The following is a 23,930-nucleotide window of genomic DNA, read 5'->3' as shown; positions in this document are numbered from 1 at the left end:
CCCGGAAAACCCAAAGATGCCATTTCCGCCACCAACCTAACGCAGGTGGATTTCTCACAAGTAGCACAAAGCTCTTTGCCTACTTGACCACTACGAGAGTTGGCTACTCTGTACAACTGCTGCTGAATCCGTATGACAATCGCAGACTACGCCACCGTCTAGCAACGTGACACACAACCACATTGATTCAATCACGCCACTATGAGAGTTATTAGAAAAGAGAAACAAGGAAAAGAAAGAGAAATGCAAGTGAAAATGGGCTAGCGGACAAATGAAAGGTGGCTACAGGACCCTTTCAATATCTGTTGGCGTGATATACCCACCGTCTGTTGTCGGTTGTACGTGCGGTGCACCCGACGATAGAGCAGAGGGAAACGGGAGAAAACGCGTTGCCAGTAGAGTGTTCTTGTCGTCCCACGGCGCTCGTTCGCCGCTGTGTGCTGGCGAACAGTGGCTGGCGATGAGTTGCATGATGACCTGTCATTGCCGGCAAAGTGCGGCGGCTCACGCCACGCGGCCGGGCTCCGCTATCTCGGCCATCTTGCGGCGCCGCCCACCGCTGCCTAGCTACCCGGCTTTGTGACGTCACGGGAGCGCTTTAATTAACAACCGCCGAAAGACACGGCACCCGCCATTAAAAGGACGCGTGCCCGCCGTCACGGCGACGGCCCGACCTCCCACGAAGCGGATAACGGCGGTCGTACCCACGAATCTAGCTGACTTGCCCCCTGCGTGGGTACCGGTCTCCTGGGTGCCGTGGTTACTCTCGTACGGCCTGCGCTAAGCAACAAATTATTTTTTCTGTCGTATCACGTTGAAAGGGTACAGTACCGCCTGACATTGAAAATAGGTACAACATACTTCATTATTTTTGTCAGAACAACACATTTTTTGTAAAATAACTCAATTTCAATTAATACAGCGAAGCCGGATACCAGTGTGGGAAAGAATGACAATTTATTTATTTAATTGATCACATGTGCACTCCCACAAAATAAATCCCTATATCCAGTTTGGTGAGATAAGTTAAATGAATGAATGTATGGTCGTCTGCTAACCGCAGATAGTGAATGTGAATATATGATAATCTTTGAGACGATCCTTTGGCCACCTTTGGTGGGACCAAAGAGATGAAATTTACCTGAGCTTTGAGCGCCTGAAATGTGGCTGACCAATACGGTAGTAAGGTGCTCCCCCACTCCAACAGAGGTGCGAGAGAACCTGAAGAACGGCCATGTTTCAGGACTCTGCCGCTGGATCTTGTGCTGTTAAGACCTGTTTTAGTTGTGCTCCGTAAAGACAAAAGAGTGGAGACATGGTATGCATGTGGAATATTTAAGAGTAGTTTGAAATAATAATTTCTCTATTTCAGGAACTTTTGTGGGGAGAATCAAATGTCAGGCAGGTAATATTAATGGGATCGTAGTAATCTTCGGAAGTGACCAACGGTCATAATGAAACCACGTGTAGCAATAAGTTGAAATACTTCCGTGTGCTTAAGTTAAGCTGAATTACTAGCGTGTGTACAATAAGTTGAAATATTTAAGAAATAGCGTGTGTACCGTAAGTTGAAATATTTAAGAAATGGCGTGTGCAGGACTTGAAATTAGAGACGAGTACTTCCACGTGGTGAGTACTGTGTGAGTCTCAATCTGTGTATGAGACAAAGGATAAAGAGAAGTACTCGTCCATGGTATCAGTTGAGGACTCGCGTGTGTGATGAATACGTTCTTAATATTACTTTGCGTGATATGATTCCGTGTGACGCTAGATTCAAACTCTGAGAGAGAAGCAAGGTGAGTAGGCCGTCTATCCAGCAACGCCACTTGGCTTGCATTGCACAGGAAGACGTGCATGTATCTCCAGAGTTCATAGTAGGAAAGTAGAATTACGAAGTGGGGCAGTGTCGTGTGAAACTGGGATAAATATTAATTGAAGTGGGAAAGCTGAAAGTGATAATGTTGTGACTATTCCCTGTGTAGTATTTCATATTGTAGTGTGGTGTATGTCATGTAATTTGCCTATGTGTGGTTTGCATGGGAGAGTAGCGAGGTAGTTTCAAAAGATTAGTGGGTTATGCGTGTTCCTTTTGTACTGCTCGGTCTGGACGAAAGTTTCGCGATGATGATTGTGAGAGTCGAAGTGTGAGAAATAATAAAAGATCCACCATCCTATCCAGAAAGTGCACCGTAGCGTTAAATAATTACGAGACCATAAGGTACAGAATCACCAATGTAAAGCCATGCCCACTGGGCGGAATTTCTCATGTGTTATTGTTGTAGGTTATAGAATTTGTGTGTTTAGGTTATAGAATTTATCGGAATAAACAAGATAGTGAAAAGAAAAAGATTAGTGGACTTTTCCTTCGAACTGCATGTTGTCATGATGTCCCGAATCTATAATGTGTGCGCCATTCATATTCAATGCGGTGGCCACGTGTTGATAAAAGCCGTTAAATAAAAAGGAAAGAAAATGTGGTATTGCCAGTGCGTAGTGTACAGTCAGAGTTCTGTAAATTACTGATAGTCAGATGCGTGTTTCCGTTGCGTATTATTCATACAGGAGGATAATTTGTAACTTAATTGTGAGTACGGGAGTTCATGTTACTCGATAAATAAGAATGAATCCACTCGCTTGGCAGACCACTCATCTTGCAGGCCTGACTGCTTGATGCCACAGTATGAGCAAGGCATGTGGGTGCCTCTCAACGTGTTTCAGTGATTACTGGGCGCCACATCACTGGCAACAAACCAACCATTATTGGATTTATATAGAGATGGAACAGATTACATGAAGGTACAGTGTCTATTGGGAACCACATACGAGGTCTGTTCAAAAATTTCTGGAACTTCGTCCATAAAATTTTCTACCCTAGGGGTCCGCGAGCTATGCCAGAAGGGTCCGCAAACAAATATAGGAATCGACTCGACATGCGGTCGGATTTCAGAGTGAAAGTTTCAAATTTTGAATCTAATATTTCAGAAATAATGGACTCAAAGGTCAGATTGGTCTCATCTCATTAAGAACTGAAAATTAAAAGTAACTGTGTACTGATGGAGTACTCTGTTGTAACTGTATTTTTTCAAATAAGTAATACCTTGTATGAAATAATTATGAAAAATCCGCCTCGACTACACAAACTACCTGGTGTTTACCTAGGCTTCAGCGTGGGTAACCACGCCTTCTTCAGAATAAATATAAAACAGCTTGTCTAAATAGGCATAGTCAAAGGCTAAAATCAACACCTCAAGCGGCAAGACCCCATGGGGTCTTTGTTCTGAAGAAGGCGTGGTCACCCACGCTGAAACCTAGGTAAACACCAGGTAGTTTGTGCAACCGAGGCGGATTTTTCATAATTATTTCGATACTTACGATTGCTGACGCGCTGCAATGCTGAAAGTTCTTATATACCTTGTATGAAATTAGTGTTTTCTTATTTTTCACACATGTCTACTCAATGCAATCTCAAGTGTAGTACACTTGAAAGACCAATACACTCAGTTTTAATTTTTTCCTGTCATTTTCAATTCATACTCAGTTTCTATTTTTTTAAGGAGTATGTTACACTAAACACCCAGATTTGAAGACAAAGATTTTGAGCGATAATCAAAAATGTAACAATAACAATGATGGCTAAATTGAAAAAGTTTTAAGCTCAATATTTTTTCAATACTGAATACGTCAATGTTTTTTCAAAGTACCAAAAATAGAAAACATATAATAAGACTCTTAATTTGGCTTTTTTAGGTACTTGATACTGTGATATGACAAGGAACCAATCATGCTCGATGAGGGGGTACTCGAGAGAATTTTGTTGGGAACCCCTGTTCTACCCTTATCTTTCACTCATTGGGTATGATCTCCTTCGAAATACTCTCCTCCACAACTGATACACCACTCCCAACACCATTTCTACATCCGGAAGCAGTCTTCGTACGCCTCTTGCTGGATCGCGCGAAGCGCCTTCTGTGAATTTTTTATCTCGTCTACCGTTGCTAATCTTCGTCCTTTCAGCTTTGTAAATTAGAAGAAAAGTCAGCAGGAACCAAGTCTGGAGAGTACGGAAGATGAAACTGCACAGAGATTTCGTTTTTTGTGCAGTAGTCACTCACCAACAGGGATGAACGTACGGCTGCGTTATCGTGATCCAAGGGCTATGAACTGTCTCGCCACGTTTCAGGCTGTTTCCTTCTCACATTTTCTCTCAGGCGTCGCAACGTGTCCCGATAGTACCATCGATTAACAGTTTTTCCCTGTGGCACGAATTCATGACGAACTAATCCTTCAAAGTTAAAAACAAAAAAAACTATCAACATAGCTTTGACATGTGACCCTACCTGACGAGCTTTCATTGATCTTGGAGAACCATTCCCGACCCACTGTGAAGATCCAGACTTTCAAGGAACATCTCGTTATCATTTTTGCGATCTAAAAACTCTTCACAGATTGCGAGGAGAAGGTCTTTCTGGCCTCTACTGATGAACCGTGGGACGAACTTGGCCACAACACGATGCATTCCAAGATGCTGTGTCATAATTTCATGACATGATCCAACTGAAATGTTACATTCTTCTGCAACCTCTCGGACAGTCAGTCTTCGATTGGCACGCACAGGCCGGCCGGTGTGGCCGTGCGGTTGTAGGCGCTTCAGTTTGGAACCGCGTGACCGCTACGGTCGCAGGTTCGAATCCTTCCTCGGGCATGGATGTGTGTGATGTCCTTAGGTTAGTTAGGTTTAAGTAGTTCTAAGTTCTAGGGGACTGATGACCTCAGATGTTGAGTCCCATAGTGCTCAGAGCCATTTGAACCATTTTTTTTGGCACGCACAATTCCGTTGACGGTCCTGACATGAGCGTCGTCGGTAGATATCAAAGAGCGTCCTGACTTCCGTTCAGCCATTTTTAAACAGTGTCAGCCATTCGTAACACCGAGTACGGCTTAAGCACTCATCACCGTAGGCTTTATGTATCATTTGGTATGTCTCTGTAAAGGTTTCCTTCAGTTTCACGCAAAATTTAATGCAGACGTGTTGCTCCTGTAACTCTGCCAATTCGAAATTCACAAGCGAGAAGAGGTGCAATTACAACACGATACGAGGGGGTATCCAAAAGAAGCCGGAATAACATTGCCGCGGGTGGAACTTGTGTAGTACGCATTTCTGCGGCTAGGCGTGTCTAGCGCGACTCACTGTCAGTTTAGTGCCATCTGTGTTAACCTGGCTTGTTCTGTTCATCTCCAATGATTGTTTCTGCTAGCGCTGTTTCGTTCTTGTTTCGGCAACTGTTAAGTGAGCAATACGCAGCTGGGTGCAGCTGTGAAATTTTGTTTTCTGTTCGGTAAAAATGCTGTTAAAACTGTCTGAATGTTGAAAACAGCTTACCAAGATGACGCTATAGGAAAAACTCAAGTCTACGAGTGATCTATTTAAAAAGGCGAATGTCGATTGACGACAAAGCTCTCTGTGGACGTCCATCAACTGCCCGAATCGACGCAAATATGGAATAAGTAGAGTACTTGTGCTCTCAGACCGACGACAGACAATTGATCAACAGTCAGAGATTTGTGCGTTCTCTTGAAACACTGTTCAGCGAATTTTAGCGGAAGATTTGGGAACGAAAAGGGTTGCTGACAAGTTTTTTCCTCATATTCTGACACAATCAAAGAGAACGTTGAGCGGAAACATGTCATTTTTTAGCCTGCCGATGCGGCCGAGCTGCTCTAGGCGCTTCAGTCTGGAACCGCGCTGCTGCTACGGTCGCAGGTTCGAATCCTGCCACGGGCATGGATGTGTGTGATGTCCTTAGGTTAGTTAGGTTTAAGTAGTTCTAAGTTCTAGGGGACTGATGACCTCAGATGTTAAGTCCCATAGTGCTGAGAGCCATTTGAACCATTTGTCGTGCTTTGAAACAACAGCTTGAAACTAAACTAATCCATATCTTCAGTGAAATGAAATGATCGTATCTCGTTGTTGGCCGGAAGGCTCCATGCGGGGGAGTTCGGCCGCCGTAGTGCAAGTCCTCTTTAGTTGACGTCACATCGGCGACTTGCGAGTCAATGATGATGAAAATGATAATGGACACACAACACCCAGTCCCCTGCCGGGAATCGAACCCGGGCCCCCTGCATAGTAGGCAGTAACGCTACCGCTACCCTCCGGAGGCGGACCGTATTTTCTGTCAAAGGTCATTACTGGTGATGATCATGGTGCTATGGTTGCGACCCAGAAACAAAACAACAGGCAAGCCGATGGAAGACGTCATCGTCATCCAGGAAAAAAAATTGTTGTCAAGGCTAATCAAACATCAAAACAACACTGATTTGCTTTTTTGATACAAACGTTATAGTTAATTCAGTTCCCTCAGATCAGACCGTCAATCAGACACTTTTATTTGAAAGTTTTGAGAAAATTGTGCAACAGTGTTCGTCAAAAAGTCCCGATTTGCGGCAGACAGGAGACTGGTTCTTCCACCACAACAACGCACCTGCTCACAGAGCCATCTCTGTTAGACAGATTTTGGCTAAAAATGGCGTTGTTCCGCTGCCCCACGCACCTTACTCGCCTGACCTGGCTCCGTGTTACTTTTTCTTGTTTCCACGTGTGAAAAGGGGCATGAAAGGACATCAATTCAACAGCATTGAAGAAGTCAAGAGAAAAACTAGGGACGAGCTGTAAGCTATTTCTGAAAATGACTACAAAAAATGTCTCGAACGGAGGAAGCACTGGTGGGACAAATGTATTACACTACTGGCCATTAAAATTGCTGCAGCACGAACATGACGTGCTACAGACACGAAATTTAACCGACAGGAAGAAGATGCTGTGATACCCAAATGATTAGCTTTTCAGAGCATTCACACAAGGTTGGCGCCGGTGGCGACACCTACAACGTGCTGACATGAGGAAAGCTTCCAACCGATTTCTCATACACAAACAGCAGTTGACCGGCGTTGCCTGGAGAAACGTTGTTGGGATGCCTCGTGTAAGGAGGAGAAATGCGTACCATCACGTTTCCGACTTTGATAAAGGTCGGATTGTAGCCTATCGCGATTCCAGTTAATCGTATCGCGACATTGCTGCTCGCGTTGGTCGAGATCCAATGACTGTGAGCAGAATATGGAATCGGTGGGTTCAGAAGGGTAGTACGAAACGCCGTGCTGGATCCCAACGGCCTCGTATCACTAGCAGTCGAGATGACAGGCATCTTATCCGCACGCCCCGATCCCTGAGTCAACAGATGGGGACGTTTGAAAGACAACAACCATCTGCACGAACAGTTCGACGACGTTTGCAGCAGCATGGACTATCAGCTCGGAGACCATGGCGGCGGTTACCCTTGACGCTGCATCACAGACAGGAGCGCCTGCGATGGTGTACTCAACGACGAACCTGGGTGCACGAATGGAAAAACGTAATTTTTTTGGATGAATCCAGGTTCTATTTACAGCATCATGATGGTCGTATCCGTGTTTGGCGACATCGCGCGAACGCACATTGGAAGCGTGTATTCGTCATCGCCATACTGACGTATCACCCGGCGTGATGGTTGGTTGTTTGGGGGAAGAGAGCAAACAGCGAGGTCATCGGTCTCATCGGATTAGGGAAGGATGGGGAAGGAAGTCGGCCGTGCCCTTTCAAAGGAACCATCCCGGCATTTGCCTGGAGAGATTTAGGGAAATCACGGAAAACCTAAATCAGGATGGCCGGACGCGGGATTGAACCGTCGTCCTTCCGAATGCGAGTCCAGTGTGCTAACCACTGCGCCACCTCGCTCGGTCCGGCGTGATGGTATGGGGTGCCATTGGTTACACGTCTGGGTCACCTCTTGTTCGCATTGACGGTTCTTTGAACAGTGGACGTTACATTTCAGATGTGTTACGAACCGTCGCTCTACCCTTCATTCGATCCCTGCGAAGCCCCACATTTCAGCAGGATAATGCACGATCGCATGTTCCAGGTCCTCTACGGGCCTTTCTGGATACAGAAAATGTTCTACAGCTGCCCTGACCAGCACATTCTCCAGATCTCTCACCAATTGAAAACGCCTGGTCAATGGTGGCCAAGCAACTGGCTCGTCACAATACGCCAGTCACTACTCTTGATGAACTGTGGTATCGTGTTGAAGCTGCATGAGCAGCTGTACCTTTACACGCCATCCAAGCTCTGTTTGACTCAATGGCCAGGCGTATCAAGGCCGTTATTACGGCCAGAGGTGGTTGTTCTGGATACTGATTTCTCAGGATCTATGCACCCAAATTGCGTTAAAATGTAATCACATGTCAGTTCAATTATAATAAATTTGTCCAATGAATACCCGTTTATCGTCGGCGTTACTTCTTGGTGCAGCAATTTTAATGGCCAGTAGTGTAGTTGTAATGGAGAGTATTTTGACGGGGATACGGTTGTTTTGTAAACAGCTTGAAAATACACAGCTTTAAAAAAATAATTCCTGTTTGTTTTGGGGTACCCCTCGCACATTGACAAACGCGAAGTTAACAAACTACCTCAGAAGTTCGTGTGACAGTATAAGTTCTGATTTGTGGTAACGTTGAGGACTGTCGCCTCCGCAGAGCCCTACGGGAGGTTGCGGACCCTCCAGCGTTGCGTCTGCTCAGGACGCCTGACGTCGCCTTATCTGCGCGAGGTGGCGCCGCTGCTTCCGCCCCCACCGGCGGGACAGCGTTTGTCCTTCAGCGGCCTCAACCCGCCCCTACCCACTTCCGGCACCCCCGTCCCTATCTCGCTGCAGATAGGGCGGCAGCCGCGACACGACAGATAACTAATTTCATTACGCCCTGACTCCGATAACCTCTGTTTGTCCACCGGCCACTGTTTGCACGATTCGTTTCAGACCTCAACAGCCAGCCACAAGCTGATTGTCGGTCGCCCTTTCCACTGGAGACGTCACCGGTTAGTGCAGTAGGCAGCTCAGAAGAAGGCCTATGAAGAGTGATGCTGGAAGTAGAGAAACTGTCTTTCCCCTCGCTTACTTCCGCCCCAGGGCTGCCCATGATTCTCTGTTTGCTTCTGTTTATGCGACAGAAGCGCGCAAGAAGAGAACTGCTTGCAGTAGATAACAGCACATCATGGAGAAGAATCTTCAGCACCAAGGGATTCATACAATTACTTTCTAGTACTTACAGTCCCTGATGCAATTTGTGGCTAGCACCAAGTATGGATTTTGGATGAACTCAGCAAATTAGAACCGCAATACTAGATGTTGACGTTTCGTCGAGGCGGCCTCAGAACGTCGCTTATCAAACTAACTTCTTTTATTCAAGTTCTGTTGTAAATTTCGTCTTTCTCCAGCTCTATTCAATACTTCCTCACTATCCATTTGCTCTATCCATCCAATTTTCAGATTTTTCTGTACCACCACATTTCAAAAGCCTCCGTTCCCTCCTTCTGTGTACTGTTTATGATCCCTGCCAAATAACGTTATACTCCACACAAATACTTTCACGAAAGGCTTCCAGACACTTAAATTTATTTTCAGTGAACGACCCGACCCGGCGTCGCACAGACAGCATGAAATATCTAAGGCCAGAAGGCACATACGTCGTCGGGATACTAAATTATAGGCCTACGTACAAACCTTCTTGAATTCATCATAATTCAGCCAATTTGCTCGAAATATTTATGAAATATACACAAAGACCTTCCTCGTGAATCAGCCTATTAATCAAATTCTTATCAAAAAGCTGGCTGCTGTGACCGAGCGGTTCTAGGGGCTTCAGTCCGGAACCGCGCAGCTGTTACGGCCGCAGGTTCGAATCCTGCCACGGGCATGGATGTCTGTGATGTCCTTAGGTTAGCAATACGAGAGAAGGAAAGTTTCTACTCACCATACAGCGGAGATGCTGAGTCGTGATAGGCACAATAAAAAGACTCACACAATCACAGCTTTCGGCCATTAAGGCCTCTGTCAGCAGTAGACACACAAACACACACGCACACACACACACTCACGCAAGCGCAACTTGCACACACGTCTGCAGTCTCAGAGAGCTGAAACTACACTGCCCATCGTGCTTAGAGCCATTTGAACCATCTTATTAAAATACCTACAGCGGTTGACAGGGTTGTAGCCTCTCCTCGATGTTATTCAATCTGTATATTGAAATGTCGTGTGACGAGGACCTCCCGTCGGGTAGACCGCTCGCCTGCTGCAAGTCTTTCGATTTGACGCCACTTCGGCGACTTGCGCGTCGATGGGGATGAAATGATGACGATTAGGACAACACAACACCCAGTCCCTGAGCGGAGAAAATCTCCGACCCAGCCAGGAATCGAACCCGGGCTCTTTGGATTGACAGTCTGTCACACTGACCACTCAGCTACCGGGGCGGACGTCTGTATATTGAGCAAGCAGTAAAGGAAACAAAAGAAAAATTCGGAGTAGGTATTAAAATCAATGGAGAAGAAATAAAAACTTTGAGGTTTGCCGATGACATTGTAATTCTGTCAGAGACAGCAAACGACTTGGAAGAGCAGTTGAACGGAATGGATACTGTCTTGAAAGGAGGATATAAGATGAACATCAATAAAAGCAAAACGAGGATAATGGAATGTAGTCGAATTAAGTCGGGTGATGCTGAGGGAATTAGATTAGGAAATGAGACACTTAAAGTAGTAAAGGAGTTTTGCTATTTGGGGAGCAAAATAACTCATGATGGTGGAAGTAGAGAGGATATAAAACGTAGACTGGCAATGGCAAGCAAAGCGTTTCAGAAGAAGAGAAATTTGTTAACATCGACTATAGATTTAAGTGTCAGGAAGTCGTTTCTGAAAGTATTTGTATGGAGTGTAGCCATGTATGGAAGTGAAACATGGACGATAAATAGTTTAGACAAGAAGAGAATAGCTTTTGAAATGTGGTGCTACAGAAGAATGCTGAAGATTAGATGGGTAGATCACATAACTAATGAGGAGGTAATGAACAGGATTGGGGAGAAGAGAAATTTGTGGCACAACTTGACTAGAAGAAGGGATCGGTTGGTAGGATATGTTCTGAGGCATTAAGGGATCACCAATTTAGTATTGGAGGGCAGCGCGGAGGGTAAAAATCGTAGAGGGAGACCAAGAGATGAATACACTAAGCAGATTCAGAAGGATGTAGGTTGCAGTAGTTACTGGGAGATGAAGAAGCTTGCACAGGATAGAGTAGCATGGAGAGCTGCATCAAACCAGTCTCAGGACTGAAGACCACGACAACAACAACAACAATACCTTGGTTCCTTTCCACTGATTGCGCAACGTGTTGCTGAGTGCATGTCGGTGGGTGGATTTGCAAGTAGAATTGCTGGACTCTGTCATTTCTTGGTGGCGATGACAGATATCAATCCCAATATAATTCCAGCTAGTTACTGCATCCATCCGAGGCTTTGGCACATTGGAAAACGGCACAAAAGGCCCCTCTCGGCACCAGCACAATTCACAACCTTTGGTGGTTCATTAGCTCATCCCCGACTGACTCTCGGTTCCACCTTTCCATCCATGCCAACCACAATTTGCGCGCGCTACATAGTTCCGTTCCCGAGAGGAGCCACAACACCTATTACATATGAAATAACTAAGAACCCTAAGTGAAGGTCAGCAGTTTACACAACAGCAACTAAACATATTAAATAAAGCAGAACATTATACATATTGATTTTTCTACAAAAAAATATTCACTCAAATTCCAAATATATACAGTAAGTTTTGTCTCCCTCCAAATGAGACAAAGAATTTAAATGATAGATACAGTACATTGCACAGAATCAAACTAAGACAGCAAAGTTTTTATAAAGTAAAAAGCGATCACTCTTGTGCTTTTAATGCAATCAAACAATATTTACAATATCTTAATGATAGAAGGTAGAACAGACAAAACAGAAAATTTATTTCAGTAGAGCTATGGAACTCTGGTGTTACACCCTACATCCATTATTACCCCAGAGCCGGCCGCACGGTTTGAAGCGCTATGTCACGGACTGCGCTACTCCTTCCGACGGTAGTTCGAGTCCTCCCTCGGGCATGGGAGTGTGTGTTGTTCTTAGCATAAGCTAGTTTAAGTAGTGCATAAGTCTAGGGACCGATGACTCAGCAGTTTGGTCCCTCAGAAATTCGCACATATTCATTCGCATTCATCACAGAGCTGGTCTCTTGGCCCCCCATCCAAATTTTTTCCTCTTGGTTTTTGTACATATTGTACTTCACCCGTCTTTTCGTAGAATCTTGTAACTATTTCTCTGGGAATCTCAAAAATTTCTCGCCGTTTTTTCTAGGTCGAGAAATTGTGTGATCGTGTCCTGATTTTGCTTTAAGTCTCGCTACCATCATCGAGTGCAACATCAGAAGTGGTGTCTGATGCCTTTCTTCTTCATCATCATCATGTTCTTCTTCTTCCTTAGCCCTTGTCCCTGTCCCCCATGCTGGCAGTGTCTGCTGGTTTGGCTGTCTGTCGCCATTTTATCCGATCTTGTGCCTGATGAGGGTACAGGCCTGAGATCTTGAGATTTCGTGCAACGTGTCAAGCCATCGCTCTATAGGTCGTCCCGCTCCCCGTTTACCATTTACTTTCTTCCTTTCTTTCTTTCTTTTGCTTGTGCCGTTTTCCCCGCGGATACGCAGGGTCAGCATTGGTTAATCGGATGTGGCAATGTTAGTTGAAGGGGTAGTCGGATGCCCTTCCTGCCGCCACCCCGTACCCCCCGGGAAGGAACTAGTGTACCCCAACTGTCTGCGACTAGTGTAATCCATGGAATAGTGCGAGCGTGTTCAGATGTCTGCGAGCCGAGTAACTGAGGCGGGACGTGGGGACCAGCCCGGTATTCACCTAGGGGGATGTGGAAAAACCACATCCAGGCCAGCCGGCACACCGGCCGTCGTCGTTAATCCGCCGGGCGGATTCGATCCGGGGCCGTCGCGCCTACCCGAGTCCAGAAAGCAGCGCGTTAGCGCGCTCGGCTAACCTGGCGGGTCCGTTTACCATTTACTCTCAAACTAAAATCAGTCTTTGCCACTGTCATTCTGTTTGCTCCAAAGCCATACCATCTTAGACGTCTTCCTCTCATCTTCTCTACTATTGGTTGTTTTCCAAACTATTTACGAACTCCATTTGTGACGTGGTCGTGAAATGTTAGTCCAGAGGTCCGCCTGAGCGTTCTTGTTTCCATGTTTATTAGAGGCTAGCACTCACCATCATACAGTCGAACTCAATGGATTACAGATCGGCATAGTTTCGACTTGAGCCTGTTTGGAATCTTGCGTTCACAGAGTACGCCACTCACGGAACGCCATTTGACTCGCGTGCTGCTCAGGCGGCTAAAGATGACTGCGCTGAGATTTCCATCGGTGGCACAAGTCCCTCTTGTTAGGTCAACAACATTGATTCTTTCCTTTCGTAAAACCAGACTGACCCTCTTCTAGGATGTCTTCAATTTTGAACCTTCCTGCCAGATTAAAACTGTGTGCCGGACACCGACTCGAACTCGGGACCTTTGCCTTTCGCGGGCAAGTTCTCTTGCCCGCGAAAGGCAAAGATCCCGAGTTCCAGTCGCGGTCCGGCACACAATTTTAATCCGCCAGGAAGTTTCATATCAGCGCACACTCCGGTGCAGAGTGGAAATCTCATTCCGGGTCCTCAGTTTTGTTTATCGTATAAGAAATTCGCGGGTAAACTATTTCACAGGACGCAGCTGCCGCGGCGGCCCTCGAGGCAACTATCGGACACCTCCGTGACAGGGTGCGGGGGTGGAGGCGCCGTGTGGGGGCGGGTGGGCGGCGCCCGCATGCCGGCGCCGGTGGCGTCGCTTCCGCCCGAACAAGTGGCGAGCCCTCGGCACGCCGGCTATGCGCCGCCCTCAAAGGGCCGGGAGGGCCGCGCTGGCTGACTCAATACGGCGCGGTCGACGCCGCCGATCGTCGGCTCGATTGAGTTGCAGCCCCGAAAACAAGGGGCTCCCCTCGGCCAGCTTCAAGGTCAGCTTCTGCTGCTCCGTCCAAGGCCTCACCACTGCCGACAGCCAATGCTTTCGCCGTCTCTACGTCTTGCTTGGAAAGTGTACTCATAACGCCTCTCCGATGCTGTGGCGCAGTTTTCAAGAAGGGTCGTCGAGCAGATGCGCAGTAGGCCTATATCTCTGAGATCGATCTGTTGTAGAATTTTACAACATGTTTTTGATCGCGTATCATGTCATTTCTGGAAACCCAGAATCTACTCTGTAGGAATCAACATGCATTCCGGAAACAGCGATCGTGTGAGACCCAACTCGCTTTACTTGTTCATCAGACCCAGAAAATATTAGATACAGGCTCCCAGGTAGATACTATTTTCCTTGACTTCCGGAAGGCGTTCGATACAGTTCCGCACTGTCGCCTTATAAACAAAGTAGAAGCCTACGGAATGTCACACCAGCTGTGTGGCTGGATTGAAGAGTTTTTAGCAAACAGAACACAGCATGTTGTTCTCAATGGAGAGACGTCTACAGACGTTAAAGTAACCTCTGGCGTGACACAGGGGAGTGTTATGGGACCATTGCTTTTCACAATATATATAAATGACCTAGTAGATAGTGTCGGAAGTTCCATGCGGCTTTTCGCGGATGATGCTGTAGTATACAGATAAGTTGTAGCATTAGAAAATTGCAGCGAAATGCAGGAAGATTACATAGACAAATGTAATGTACTGCGAATACATAGAAAGAAGGATCCTTTATTGTATGATTATATGATAGCGGAACAAATACTGGTAGTAGTTACTTCTGTAAAATATCTGGGAGTATGCGTACGGAACGATTTGAAGTGGAATGATCATACAAAATTAATTTCTCGTAATGTGGGTGCCAGGTTGAGATTCATTGGGAGAGTCCTTAGAAAATGTAGTCCATCAACAAAGGGGGTGGCTTACAAAACGCTCGTTCGGCCAATACTTGAGTATTGCTCATCAGTGTTGGATCCGTACCAGGTCGGGTTGACAGAGGAGATAGAGAAGATCCAAAGAAGAGCGGCGCGTTTCGTCACAGGGTTATTTGGTAAGCGTGATAGCGTTACGGACATGTTTAGCAAACTCAAGTTGCAGACTCTGCAAGAGAGGCGCTCTGCATCGCGGTGTAGCTTGCAGTCCAGGTTTCGAGAGGGTGCGTTTCTGGATGAGGTATCGAATATATTGCTTCCCCCTACTTATACCTGCCGAGGAGATCACGAATCTAAAATTAGAGAGATTCGAGCGCGCACGGAGGCTTTCCGGCAGTCGTTCTTCCCGCGAACCATACGCGACTGGAACAGGAAAGGTAGGTAATGACAGTGGCACGTAAAGTGGGCACGTAAAGTGCCGTCCGCCACACACCGTTGGGTGGCTTGCGGAGTATAAATGTAGATGTAGGAGGCTGGTAGGGCGTGCCCTTGGCTTCTGGTCCTGCGGGCCCTCCAAATCTCGATATCTGGATGCCACCCAGACCCAGGCCATTTTTAATCGTCCCAAACAAATCCAAAATACACTCCACATTATTATGATCACTGACTTTGTTCGACCTGTATGTTAGAAGTCCCATAACCGCTTAAAAATGGCAGTTGGCAGCACTAGCAGTGCGCGGTCTTTAAAGGGCGTCGGGAGGGACGCGGAAAGCACTGCCGTCGTTGTCGTAATGCGAAAACGCACCAATTTGCCCGACCTCCAAAAGGGCACAATCATTGGCTTTCGGACCAACGGTGAAAGCATTTTCCGAAACTGCTTTGTTTGTAAATGGTTCGCGTGCCACTGTGCTTGAAGTATACCGTGCACTGCAAAATGGCACCGTAGTGCACCACGGATCACAGATGACACGAGTGAACGACAGCTGAGGAGATGTGTACTGACGAACAGACGTGGAACTGTTGAGCAACTGACCGCCCGTGTGAACCGCGGGGCTACCGACAGTGTCTGCTCAACGACCGTTAAGCGAAAGTTGCTGCTTAAGCACGTCGGCACCTGGTTCAAAAAAATGGTTCAAATGGCTCTCAGCACTATGGTACTTAACATCTGAGGTCATCAGTCCCCTAGAACTTAGAACTACTTAAACCTAACTAACCTAAGGACATCACTCACATCCATGCCCGAGGCAGGATTCGAACCTGCGACCGTAGCGGTCGCGCGGTTCCAGACTATAGTGTCTAGAACCGCTCGGCCACCCCGGCTGGCCACCTGGTTCGTGCACCCACGTTGACTGCCGTTCATCGACGACAAAGGCTGGGATTTTCACGCCAATACCGCAACTGCAAATTCGCTGTGTGGCGACAAGTCCCCTTTTCAGATGAATCACGTTTTCATGCTCCATCGGCGTGAAAACGTCTGGAAACAAATCGCCGGAAGCGTCCAGACAGAACGAGGTAACGCAATGTTCTGGGAATAATTATCATAGCATTCCGTGGGTGATCTCTCCATTCTGGACGGAATAATGGATCAGCACAAGTATGCATCTATCGTTGGGACCATGTGCACCGTTACATGCAGTTTGTTTTTCCTCGCCACAGTGCCAACTACCAACAGGACAATACATCCAGAATGAGATTTTCACTCTGCAGCGGAGTGTACGCTGATATGAAACTTCCTGGCAGATTAAAACTGTGTGCCAGACCGAGACTCGAACTCGGGACCTTTGACTTTCACGGGCAAGTGCTCTACCATCTGAGCTACCCAAGCACGACTCACAACCCGTCCTCACAGCTTCAGTTCTGACAGTACCTCGTCATACTGTACAGAAGCTCTTCTGTGAAGGCAACCGGCACACAGTTTTAACCTGCCAGGAAGTTTCAGGACAATACATCGTTGTCACACAGCTCGCAGACTACATGCGTGGTTCGAACAGCACCAGGTTGAGTTTACCGTATTGGCCTGGCCACAAGACTCTCCCGATTTAAATCCAATTGAGAATCTGTGGGACCACCTCGATCGGGCTGTTCACGTCATGGATCATCAACCGAGAAACCCAGTGCAGATTGTCAGAGCACTGGAAACGGCAGGGGTCTACGGGCCTATGGGTACTTTCCAGTGTCTCGTTGACTCTTTCCTAGACGTCTCGCAGCAGTCCAAGCTGCAAAAGGTGCGTATTCATGCTTTTGACATGTAGTCACATTAACGTAGCAGCACAGTGTACGTTCATTAAACAAGAGGCAGTTTGTAGTTAGAGGTCCCATACGTACGCAAAATATAAACAAAGGTAGCTACTTCCTTGTTATCACACCATGGCAATTGTGAGTGGGTGTGTGCAGCACTTTTATAGTAAACAAACTTTATTTGAAATGCAGTTAAAAGCCGGCCGGAGTGGCCGAGCGGTTATAGGCGCTACAGTCTGGAACCGCGCGACCGCTACGGTCGCAGGTTCGAATCCTGCCTCGGGCATGGATGTGTGTGATGTTCTTAGGTTAGTTAGGTTTAAGTGGTTCTAAGTTCTAGGGGACTGATAACCTCAGAAGTTAAGTCCCATAGTGCTCAGAGCCATTTGAACCATTTGCAGTTAAAAAGTACTTGTGAAACAATACGCTGAAGGATTACTTCTATAACACGGAGTAGTGGTTTGGTAAAATTTGTAACAGAAATAAACAATGGTAGAACACATCTGTCATTTCACGATATACTTTCCCAATATTTTTTATGTTTTATCTAAAACTTCACCCTAAGCTCTGCAATGAATGACACTAACAATTTACCCTCTTCCTGAGCTCAGCATCTTAGTCTTCAAGGAGAGATGTTGACTCAGTTTCCCATGCGAGCAAAAGAGGATTGCGGTGTACGCAACGAAATCATCATGTTGACTCTGTATTCAGCTGATAATTTGTGTACAGTGTGTATACAGTGTGTCCAGTGATTGGCGTTAAGAAGTAAATGAACACTGTAGCAGTAGTTCCTTTTTTTTACAATCTGAAATAATTTTTTTGCAAATTAACTTACACAAAACTATTGCACACTAGGAAAAAATCGAATGAGACTGGTCCGATTTAAGCTATTAATACGTAGATTGGAATACAAAGCGTAGAATAGCGTCGACACAATAATGGTTGTATACGGTTTTGCATTGTGCGCATCTGTGCTTTTCAAATGACGGTCCAACATTGATGGACTAAAGAGCAATGAGTGTGAGTAACTAGAACAGTGTAATGCTCAGAACACTAACGGGTGAAGTACAGGCGGAGACAACAGGGACCTGAGTTATTACTCGATCGAACTGAGCTTCAGGCAGGTATCCTTCGGCAATTACGGTTCTTAGCGAGGCAGCGAACTCGCGTGCGCCAGCACGGCTTTCGTGCTTACGTTGTCCTGTTGCCACTCCTCGTACAATCTCGCCGCAGGTAACAATTACGACTGTGTTATTCCGCGTCCGGACTGTCATTACCGCCTGCCAGGGAGAGGTCCAAATTAAAATTCCTCGGCGCTGCATAACGGCGCGTTCTATTGATTCCGGAGCTGTCCTATATTTAGCGCGGCATGTTTATTAAACAAAGACTACACGGCGCTGCGCGGCCGGTCCCGTGATTACACGGTCTCCCTCCTTCACCCCCGCCCACCCCCCATCCCACACCGCTTTTTTATATACTAACGCGGCACACGCCATTCGCTTAAAAATTGTGCCCTGAAACGCGAGATCCAAAGGGGAGACTAGGCAGGCGCGGAAATGAGCCAAACGCCTCCACGCATGAGGGCAGAGGCCGTCTGCACGCTTCCCTGTGGTCGCTTGATAGGCGATCCGCCAGCCACACGTCACGTGACATGCAGAGGACTGATTGTGAGAAGCATTACTTCTAGATCTACATCAACATCCTGCGAATCGCTGCGAAATGCATAGCGGAGGGTTCTTCCCGTTGTACCACGACACCGGCCCTCACAATCTGCAGTGAAATTGCGTGCCAAGTATCTACATCTACATCTGCATACATACTCCGCAAGCCGCTATACCGTGCATGGCGGAAGGTACCACGTACCATTACTACTTACTTTTCCTGTTCTACTCGCAAAAAGAGAGAGGGAAAACAACTGTGTACATTCCTCCGTATGAGCCTGAAAGGGTCGCCATGTGTAATATTGCTACATTAATTTTGCTATGATGAAAGCGGTACTGACTGACAATGTAAAAGAATAAAAGCGGGTTAAAAGCTGTGAGCTGTCTGGCGAAGTTAATCTTGTATTACTAAGCAACTGTTTCATCAGGTATCTAGTCTAAGTTTACCAAATTCCCAAACAGACTAACATTGATTATAATCTTTTACCGCAGGACTGCTACGGTCGCAGGTTCGAATCCTGCCTCGGGCATGGGTGTGTGTGATGTCCTTAGGTTAGTTAGGTTTAAGTAGTTCTAAGTTCTAGGGGACTTATGACCTAAGTAGTTGAGTCCCATAGTGCTCAGAGCCATTTGAACCATTTTTTATAATCTTTTACAGTCATACAAGAACCGGTAATATATGTATATATAAAGAGGAGAATTTAAATAAAAAGAAAGAAATCAGTTTATATTTGGAAATTTACTTTAAGATTGTTCATTGAAATTTCAGCATATTATACGTGAGTTATAACTGAGCTGGTGCCTTGTTTAAGGATTGTAAAAATCTGAGATTTTAATCTTACGGAACACATCAAATATGGAGCCAAGATTGGGAGACTGCATACAACCCTGCATTCACAAAACAACACCCAAAGAACGTTGAAACATAAGCAAGGAGAAATTAACCACAACCAACAGATTCAGTTTTCACCCAAAGAAATTACGTTCGTAACACAATCCTGTCCGTCATGTAATTACCACACACTGGTATACTAAATTCATATTAACTCTTTGTAAAATCTTCCCAAAAGGAATAACTGAAGGCTACTTTGATGATTACACCACATGCTCCACGTGGTCAACTTGGTTTACAGAAAGCGTATAACTCCACAGTAATTTTGATAATTAAAATAAATTCGATCGAAAAGCAATTGACAAAAGAAAAACCTTGAACTGGTTACTAACGTCTTATTATTAACCTGATGGGTCAAACAGTTATATAAGCATGTGGTACTGGTCTCACAAAGTACACTCCACGTGGGTTGAACATAAAGAAAAGCATAAAGAAAAGTTGTTATATTGTAAAATATTGTCAAGACGAGACGTTATAATCACACAAGCATTCACATTTAAGATTGATGAACTTAGTTAGAGTTACTGATCAACACGTGGTTCCACTTTACTCACAAAGTAGTAACAAAGCAACAACCGGAAACTAATATGAACTTCACACGAGAATTACACTACGCTGCAATTTAAGATAACCTTAGATATTTTAGAGCTAAACCCGAAATAAAGATGATTAAATTTTCAGTTAGGCTGAACTTAACAAATCCATTGTCCTACGGACTTAGCAAACACGCGCTTAGCCGGAGATCTTACCACTTCAGACGCTCGCCACGGTCCCACAGCAACTGCCTTCTGCCGAGCGTGCTTCCTGAGGGTGGCTCACAAAGACAAACGGAAGTGGCCAGAGGGGCAGCTTCCTATACCAACATGACAACGGACGGACAGAACCATACTAAGGATAAAAACCTCTTTGCTTTTAGGAAGCGTAGCTACCTGTTCCGACGTTGGTCCTAGTGTTCTCTAGCAGACAGGCTTGTCTGCTACCCTCAAGCATGCAACTACAAACACATTTGATCATTCATCCTCTCACACAGAAGGGAAGGGGGATGACAGTATCTTATCATATACAATATATAAAAGAAAGCGGATGTAGGTTCCGTATGAGACTGTGTGACATGAATTACATATAAACTGTGTTTTAAAGTGTAGTAGTGTGACAGATCGTTCTTGTTTATGTGTAAAAGTAACACGTTCCACTACTCAGTCTCCTCCCAGATAGTCAGAAACGCCACAGTAAATTTAGAAGAGGAATTTATTCCATAAATGACAACAGATTTAAGAAATCAAACATGAAAGGAATCCAACAGAGACCTTTCAAGCCCTAAGTTCTCGTATCTTCGTGGTCCTTAGGCGACATGTATTTTGGCGACAGTAGAATCGTTCTGCAGTCAGCTTCAAATGCCGGTTCTCTAAATTTTCTCAGTATTGTTCCTCGAAATGAACGTCGCCTTTCCTCCAGGGATTCCCATTTTAGTTCCTGAAAAAAATGGTTCAAATGGCTCTGAGCACTATGGGACTCAACTGCTGAGGTCATTAGTCCCCTAGAACTTAGAACTAGTTAAACCTAACTAACCTAAGGACATCACAAACATCCATGCCCGAGGCAGGATTCGAACCTGCGACCGTAGCGGTCTTGCGGTTCCAGACTGCAGCGCCTTTAACCGCACGGCCACTTCGGCCGGCCCTTAGTTCCTCAAGCATTTCCGTAACACTTGCTTGTTCTTCGAATCTACTAGTAACAAATCTGGCCGCCTCTGAATTGCTTTAATCCCACCTGTTGTAGATAGAAACACTCGAACAGTACTCAAGAATAGGTCGCCATAGTGTCCCACGTGCTGTCTCCTTTACCAATGAATTTTCCTCAAATTCACCCAAAAACTAAAGTCCACCATTCGCTTTCCCTACTTCAATCCTCACTTCATATTCATTTCCAGCGTTACGCCCAGATACTTAAACGATGTGACGGTGTCAAGCAGGGCGCTACTAATATTGCATCCCAACATTACGAGTTTGTTTTTCCCACTCATCCGCATTAAGTTCCATTTTTCTACATTTCGAGTTAGCTGCCATTCATTACGCCAACTAGAAATTTCGTCTATCTCGCAAAGCCATCAGAAGATCAAAAACAATGATTTACGAGATATCTGCAAAAAGTGGCAACAGACTTTAAAAAATGGAAAATGTGAAGTCATCACATGAGTACTAAAAAGAAACAGTTTTGTTTCGGTTGCACGATAAGGCTGTCAATTCAACTTAATTGACTAAACATTGCACTTTATTGGCAGAAAGAAAATACAACAGGTCTACTACAGTGACTACTTACACTACACTTGTCCAACCTCTTCTCGAATGAAGACAGTAGCTGTTCTCGAAAGAGCAAGATACCATTGATGGGCCGGCCGGTGTGGCCGTGCGGTTCTAAGCGCTTCAGTCTGGAACCGCGTGACCGCTACGGTCGCAGGTTCGAAACCTGCCTTGGGCATGGATGTGTGTGATGTCCTTAGGTTAGTTAGGTTTAAGTAGTTCTAAGTTCTAGGGGACTAATGACCTGAGAAGTTGAGTCCCATAGTGCTCAGAGCCATTTGAACCATTTTTGAACCATTGATGACCGTGCAGTTTCTGGAGAATAAATGATAATTAATTGAAACCTTCAGCTGCCTACAGGTGTTGTCGATATACTTCGATGAGGACAGCAGAAAATGTGTGCCCCGACTGGGACCTCCTGCTTACATGGCAGACGCTCTATACATCTGAGCCACCGAGGACACAGATGAATAGCGCGACTGCAGGGACTTATCTCTTGCACGCTTCTCGTGAGAGCCAGATTCCCAACTGTCAACAATCTACATACGTAATGTACGTAATAGATAGTTGCCCATCCACTCATTACCGGGTTCGAGTACCGGTCGGGGCACACATTTTCAGCTGTACCCATCGAGGTATATCAACTACACCTGTCGGCAGCTGAGGATTTCAGTTAATTATCATTTATTCTAACGAAGCTGCACGGTCATCAATGGCATCTGTTCTTTCGAGGACAGTTACTGTCTTGATATATAGTTAAATGGCTACCCGGCCATTGACCTTCGTCTGTGCGAATGCGCACAGGTTGCCCTAACTCTTACAGGAATCGCCACTTTAGTGTGCGCTGTTATAATACTTAAGTCGTATTACTGTTCGTTTTTGGAGCATCACCTGCGTCCAGCTTTGCGAAAGAAGCGGTGCAACTTTCTGCGCAACCCACCCATCATTTTGCACGACAATGCGCAGGCGCATACAGCGCAAGCTGTGGCTGCTCTGCTCGGTCGATAGGACTGGGAAGTGCTGTACCATTCACCATACTCCCCTAAGTCTCTGTGACTTTGATTTGATCCGAAGATGAACGAACCACTTCGTGGCATTCGCTTCAGAAGTGTTCCAGAGATTCGACAGGCAGTTGACCGCTCCATTCCCACCATCAAGAGAACAGGCTCTGCTAACGGTATACTACGCCTTCCACATCGCTGACAACCGGTTCTACACAACGCTGGTGACTACTTTGAAATACAGTAACAGGTCCAAACATATAACTCTTTTGTACCGCTTGTACATAAATAGTTGCCACTATTTAAGTTCCAACCCTCGTATCTTAAAAGGACGTCAGTTTGAAGTTTGGGACTCTGGAGAACATTCAAAGGAATATGACAGACGTGTTACAGGGCCTACCAGTTGCAACATTCCAGCGCAACTACCAGAGTGGCATCAACGACTCTGCAGGTGTACAGCTAGCGAAGGTAACTACTTTGCACTTTGCAGGGGGCAATATCGTTATTTGAAAAAAAAGAAAAAAAAAGAAAAAGAAAAGAAACTTTAGACGACAAGTATTAGTCTCATTACTTTTCTTAAACATCTCGTAGCTGACATATCTGCATTGTTTTTAACGCTGGAAGGAAGTCCATCCGTCTCTCCAGAAAGAATAGGCAGTCTCGGTTGCAAAATGGTTTTTTTATTTATTTAATTTGTGACGCGTTTCACTCTCACGGGAGCATCATCAGACATCGAGTAAAAGCACTCGAGGATTACTGGCAGTAGTACGGAACGTCCCGCAATCGCCAGAAATGGCAGGTAGCTCAATAAAATGTACGGGACACATCCTCCTGTGTTTAAGCGTATTCGCTCTTTACACAACGCAGGGCATGTTTACAACTTGACCAGATGTATAAAGCGCCCTTTCACGTTTTTCCAGTGTCGAATAAAGACATATCGTATTTGGAAGTTGTCTGTGACGAGGCTCACAGCGAATCACCACACACGAGGCTATTGGCGCT

Source organism: Schistocerca serialis, chromosome 1 (assembly GCF_023864345.2).
Source record: "Schistocerca serialis cubense isolate TAMUIC-IGC-003099 chromosome 1, iqSchSeri2.2, whole genome shotgun sequence".
Taxonomy (NCBI): domain Eukaryota; kingdom Metazoa; phylum Arthropoda; class Insecta; order Orthoptera; family Acrididae; genus Schistocerca; species Schistocerca serialis.
This window is presented reverse-complemented; position numbering follows the sequence as displayed.